This window comes from Bufo bufo, chromosome 5 (assembly GCF_905171765.1).
Source record: "Bufo bufo chromosome 5, aBufBuf1.1, whole genome shotgun sequence".
Lineage (NCBI taxonomy): Eukaryota > Metazoa > Chordata > Amphibia > Anura > Bufonidae > Bufo > Bufo bufo.
The window spans coordinates 21123894-21130138 of NC_053393.1; the positions used below are offsets into that span (position 1 = coordinate 21123894).

A 6245-nucleotide genomic window follows, 5' to 3' on the forward strand; every position below is an offset into this window, starting at 1 on the left:
ATTCTTATACATAGGAGACAGTATTATAGTAGTTATATTGTTGTACATAGGAGGCAGTATTATAGTAGTTATATTATTGTACATAGGAGGCAGTATTATAGTAGTTATATTCTTGTACATAGGAAGCAGTATTATAGTAGTTATATTCTTGTACATAGGAGCAGTATTATAGTAGTTATATTATTGTACATAGGAGCAGTATTATAGTAGTTATATTCTTGTACATAGGAGCAGTATTATAGTAGTTATATTCTGATACATAGCAGCAGTATTATAGTAGTTATATTCTTGTACATAGGAGCAGTATTATAGTAGTTATATTCTTATACATAGGAGACAGTATTATAGTAGTTATATTGTTGTACATAGGAGGCAGTATTATAGTAGTTATATTCTTGTACATAGGAGCTGTATTATAGTAGTTATATTTTTGCACATAGGAGGCAGTATATATAGTAGTTATATTCTTGTACATAGGAGGCAGTATTATAGTAGTTATATTCTTGTACATAGGAGGCAGTATTATAGTAGTTATATTCTTGTACATAGGAGGCAGTATTATAGTAGTTATATTCTTGTACATAGGAGCAGTATTATAGTAGTTATATTCTTGTGCATAGGAGCAGTATTATAGTAGTTATATTATTGTACATAGGAGCAGTATTATAGTAGTTATATTTTTGCACATTAGGAGCAGTATTATAGTAGTTATATTATTGTACATAGGAGGCAGTATTATAGTAGTTATATTCTTGTACATAGGAGGCAGTATTATAGTAGTTATATTCTTGTACATAGGAGCAGTATTATAGTAGTTATATTCTTGTACATAGGAGCAGTATTATAGTAGTTATATTCTTGTACATAGGAGCAGTATTATAGTAGTTATATTCTTGTACATAGGAGGCAGTATTATAGTAGTTATATTCTTGTACATAGGAGCAGTATTATAGTAGTTATATTCTTGTACATAGGAGGCAGTATTATAGTAGTTATATTCTTGTACATAGGAGCAGTATTATAGTAGTTATATTCTTGTACATAGGAGGCAGTATTATAGTAGTTATATTCTTGTACATAGGAGCAGTATTATAGTAGTTATATTCTTGTACATAGGAGGCAGTATTATAGTAGTTATATTCTTGTACATAGGAGCAGTATTATAGTAGTTATATTCTTGTACATAGGAGCAGTATTATAGTAGTTATATTCTTGTACATAGGAGCAGTATTATAGTAGTTACAGTGGGGGAAATAATTATTTGACCCCTCACTGATTTTGTAAGTTTGTCCAATGACAAAGAAATGAAAAGTCTCAGAACAGTATCATTTCAATGGTAGGTTTATTGTAACAGTGGCAGATAGCACATCAAAAGGAAAATCGAAAAAATAACTTTAAATAAAAGATAGCAACTGATTTGCATTTCATTGAGTGAAATAAGTATTTGAACCCTCTAACAAAAAAAGACTTAATACTTGGTGGAAAAACCCTTGTTTGCAAGCACAGAGGTCAAACGTTTATTGTAATTGATGACCAAGTTTGCGCACATTTTAGGAGGAATGTTGGTCCACTCCTCTTTGCAGATCATCTCTAAATCCCTAAGGTTTCGAGGCTGTCTCTGTGCAACTCTGAGCTTGAGCTCCCTCCATAGGTTTTCGATTGGATTAAGGTCCGGAGACTGACTAGGCCACTCCATGACCTTAATGTGCTTCTTCTTGAGCCACTCCTTTGTTGCCTTTGCTGTATGTTTTGGGTCATTGTCGTGCTGGAACACCCATCCACGACCCATTTTCAGTTTCCTGGCAGAGGGAAGGAGGTTGTCGCTCAGGATTTCACGATACATGGCTCCGTCCATTTTCCCGTTTATGCGAATAAGTTGTCCTGTGCCCTTAGCAGAAAAACACCCCCAAAGCAAAATGTTTCCACCCCCATGCTTGACGGTGGGGACAGTGTTTTGGGGGTCATAGGCAGCATTTTTCTTCCTCCAAACACAGCGAGTTGAGTTAATGCCAAAGAGCTCTATTTTGGTCTCATCAGACCACAGCACCTTCTCCCAGTCACTCTCTGAATCATTCAGGTGTTCATTGGCAAACTTCAGACGGGCCTGCACATGTGCCTTCCTGAGCAGGGGGACCTTGCGAGCCCTGCAGGATTTTAATCCATTGCGGTGTAATGTGTTTCCAATGGTTTTCTTGGTGACTGTGGTCCCTGCTAATTTGAGGTCATTAACTAACTCCTCCCGTGTAGTTCTAGGATGCTTTTTCACCTTTCTCAGAACCATTGACACCCCACGAGGTGAGATCTTGCGTGGAGCCCCAGAGCGAGGTCGATTGATGGTCATTTTGTGCTCCTTCCATTTTCGAACAATCGCACCAACAGTTGTCACCTTCTCTCCCAGCTTCTTGCTAATGGTTTTGTAGCCCATTCCAGCCTTGTGCAGGTCTACAATTTTGTCTCTGACATCCTTGGACAGCTCTTTGGTCTTTCCCATGTTGGAGAGTTTGGAGTCTGCTTGATTGATTGATTCTGTGGACAGGTGTCTTTTATACAGGTGACTAGTTAAGACAGGTGTCCTTAATGAGGGTGACTAATTGAGTAGAAGTGTCTAACCACTCTGTGGGAGCCAGAACTCTTAATGGTTGGTAGGGGTTCAAATACTTATTTCACTCAATGAAATGCAAATCAGTTGCTATCTTTTATTTAAAGTTATTTTTTCGATTTTCCTTTTGATGTGCTATCTGCCACTGTTACAATAAACCTACCATTGAAATGATACTGTTCTGAGACTTTTCATTTCTTTGTCATTGGACAAACTTACAAAATCAGTGAGGGGTCAAATAATTATTTCCTCCACTGTATATATATTTTTTTACCCCATGGCAGTATTATAATAGTCATATTTTTGTACACAATAGCATATGCCAATCGTTGCAATATTGTATTAATATATTTTTTTATCCTTTTTCATTTCTAATGAAGCGATTATAATTATTACATTATGTGTGAGTTAACACGTGTCTGCTTGTTAGAAGAATATCTTTTTCAGGATCTGTGATTTTTGAACTGCTAAACTGGCCTATAGCTATGTAGTTCCAGTATATTGACATTGTTGGAAGACTCGTGGTTTTATAGATAGTGAATGCACTAAGCACCAGGCTTCTCTGTGTAGGTATTGAGTATATTTAGGTAGAATTACTACTATTGTTGTAAAGCTATCAAACAACAGGTCTATGCAGATCTAAATTCGCATAAACTGATGACAAATTCATATTCAGAGACATGAATGAAGTCAGTACTCAGTGAAGGAAGACCACATTGATTGATCTCACATTATAATTGAGGCACCTTTTTATGTAAGCCATTTCACCCGAGAAGATGCCACTTGCCAGACGTAGGTGTTGTGTTTTCAATTTCCAGCATTAGATGAATAGCTGGATACTATAGCTACATTGCAGAGGTAATTAAAGTTGAAAACAGCCAAGAATGAGTACGATCTTTTCTCTGCTCCTGCCCCAGTTTCGCTTTGAACAAGCAATACTTGTCTGCAACAGTGTAACAAGTGAAACATCCAGAAAATGGCAAATGGTATAAACAAATAAAAACATTTGTTATAATGTTGCGACTTTCTGGTGTTTAAAGCAACATGCAGACATCTAATTTAGGCCGAATGCACACGGCCGTGTTCCGCGGCCGAGAGCGGTCCGTGGTATGCCGGGCTGGATTCCTGTTCAGAGCAGGAGCGCACGGCAACATTGGTTGCTATGACGCCGTGCGCTTCATGCCGCCGCTGCACTACAGTACTACACTATACGAGTGTATTACTGTAGTGCAGCGGCGGCATGAAGCGCACGGCGTCATAGCAACCAATGACGCTGTGCGCTCCTTCTCTGAACAGGAATCCAGCCCGGCATACCACGGACCGCTCTCGGCCGCGGAACACGGCTGTGTGCATTCGTCCTTAGGCTTCGTTCACATCACCGCTAGGCTTTCCGATATATTTGTAATCCGTTCAAAATAACTGAAAGTAAATAAATAAACGGAAAGCCAACAGACACTAACGGAAAGTATATATTCTGTCTTTTTAACGGACTGACGAAACTGATCAGTTTAAAAAAAAGACACAATGCATCCGTTCGCTTTCCGTTATGTTCCGTTATTCATTGTTTTTAAACAGATTTTTTTTAGTTTTTTATTTCATTCGAGCATGCTCAGAAAAAAAATGCGGAACAGAAAAATGGATTGCGTAACGAATCACATACAAAGCAATCCGTTACAATCCGTCACTCATTGACTTTAATGCAAAACAAAACAGATCCGTCACAAATCCGTTATTTTCGACGGGAGCAAAAGTCCTGAATGTAGGATTTTTTTTTTCCGTCTAAAATAACGTGAAGCTGACGGAAAGGAGCCAAACAGAGTGTAACTGACACTTTATCACCTCCATAGAAGTGAAATGGGATTGACAACGGATCCGTTTATTTGCTTTTTTTTTCATCCTCTGAACGGATGAATAGAATGGAAATCCAGACGGTGATGTGAACGAGCCCTTATACTGAGGGGATCTACATTTTGAAAAGCATGTTCCAGCTATTAGAATAAAAAAAACTCTCCCACCTCTGACAAAGAAACTGCAGCTACCCCCCCCCCCCACCTCTTCCATATTTCTTACTTTCTGTATTAACCCTTTCATGACCAAAGGTCATTGATGCCCCAGTGTCCAGGTCAAAATTTACAAATCTGACATGCGTCACTTTATGTTGTAATAGCTTTGGGACACTTTTACTTATTCGAGCCTTTCTGAGATTGTTTTCTCGTGACATATTGTACTTCATAATAGTCCAAAATTTGAGTCAATATATTTCACCTTTATTTATGAAAAAATCCCAAATTTACCAAAAATTTTGAAAAATTCACAATTTTCTAAATTTACATTTCTCTGCTTCTAAAACAGAAAGTCATACCTAATAAAATATTTATTACTTAACATTTCCCATATGTCTACTTTATGTTGGCATCATTTTGGAAATAAAATACAATCAGATGCCCTGTAGGTGGCAACAGCGGACGCTTTTGCAGCGCAGCAGCCCCGATGGTGGAGAGAGGGAGCACCCTCCCTCTATTAACCCCATGGATGCCGCTGCCGCGGCATCTATGGGGTTGCAGCAGAGTATCAGCATAGAGCTGACACTCTCTGCTGATGGCGGCGGCTCAGGAATGGAGCCGCCACCATCACACACAGCAGGGGGACCGGGGGCAGCACTGGAAAGGGGGGGGGTTCGGCCACCAACATTGAGGGAGGCTGGGGCAGGAGGAATATATGGGGCGGGGAGGGGGCGGACCGCATCAGGGCAGGAGAGATGAGCGCAGGAGGCAGGAGAAGGGCACAGATTGGGGGGGCACAGATCGGGGGCACAGAGGGGCACCAAGGGCTTGGAGGGGCACAGATCGGGGGGCATGAGGAACACTACTTGATTTCAGGCTCTGATCTGCAGAGCGCAGATCAGAGCCTGAAACCAGCACTTTTTTTACTGCCGCGATCCGATTGGTTAGTCTGCACAGACTAACCAATCGGATCGATTGCCGACTCCGATTGGTCCCTTGCCGGCATTACTGCACTGTGTGCTGTCCGTGACAGCAGCAGGGCAGGGGCAGAAGCTTTAATCCAAGCGCTTGGCGGCGCTTGGATTAAAGAACTGGCTTGACGTGATAGCTGCACGGGGCATGTGCAAATATGACGTATATAAACGGATTGCAGTCGGTAAGGGGTTAATGCAGAATCATTTTTTTGGAGACCATGGAAGTTTTTAGAACATTTACAGACATCTTGCAGAAGGGGGTAACGAAAAATGAGGAAGACTATACCCTTTAGTGCACTACAACATGGCTCAGCAACCTTTGGTCCTCCAACTGCTGTGAAACTACAACTCCCAGCATGCACACTTACTCAGCTGTACTTTAAACTCCTATAGAAGTAAAAGATGAATTCTGGGAGTTGTAGTTTCAGAACAGCTGGAGTGCTGAAAGTTACTGATCCCTGCACTACAAAGGTGGAATAGACACTGTAACCCAAGGGGCCACCTGCTCCATTAGTCTAGGGCTACATGACGACATGTATTGCGCTACATTCATGTCGCATGACATATTTTGTAATGCTAGTCTATGGTGTCGCACTGTGACATGACAGTCGCAAATCCAGGATGGATTTTTCTGCGACTGTCGTGTGACACATGTTGCAATGTAGTTGT

The 6245-nt window shown here is 40.4% G+C and overlaps 1 non-coding gene across 1 annotated transcript; it reads right to left on the minus strand.

Moving 5' to 3' along the window:
- Nucleotides 1-5150: 5150 nt before the first annotated feature.
- Nucleotides 5151-5236, minus strand: LOC121002987. Its single transcript, XR_005779385.1, has one exon. It is a non-coding gene; the product is annotated as a small nucleolar RNA SNORD71 (small nucleolar RNA).
- Between the last annotated feature and the right edge of the window lie 1009 nt (nucleotides 5237-6245).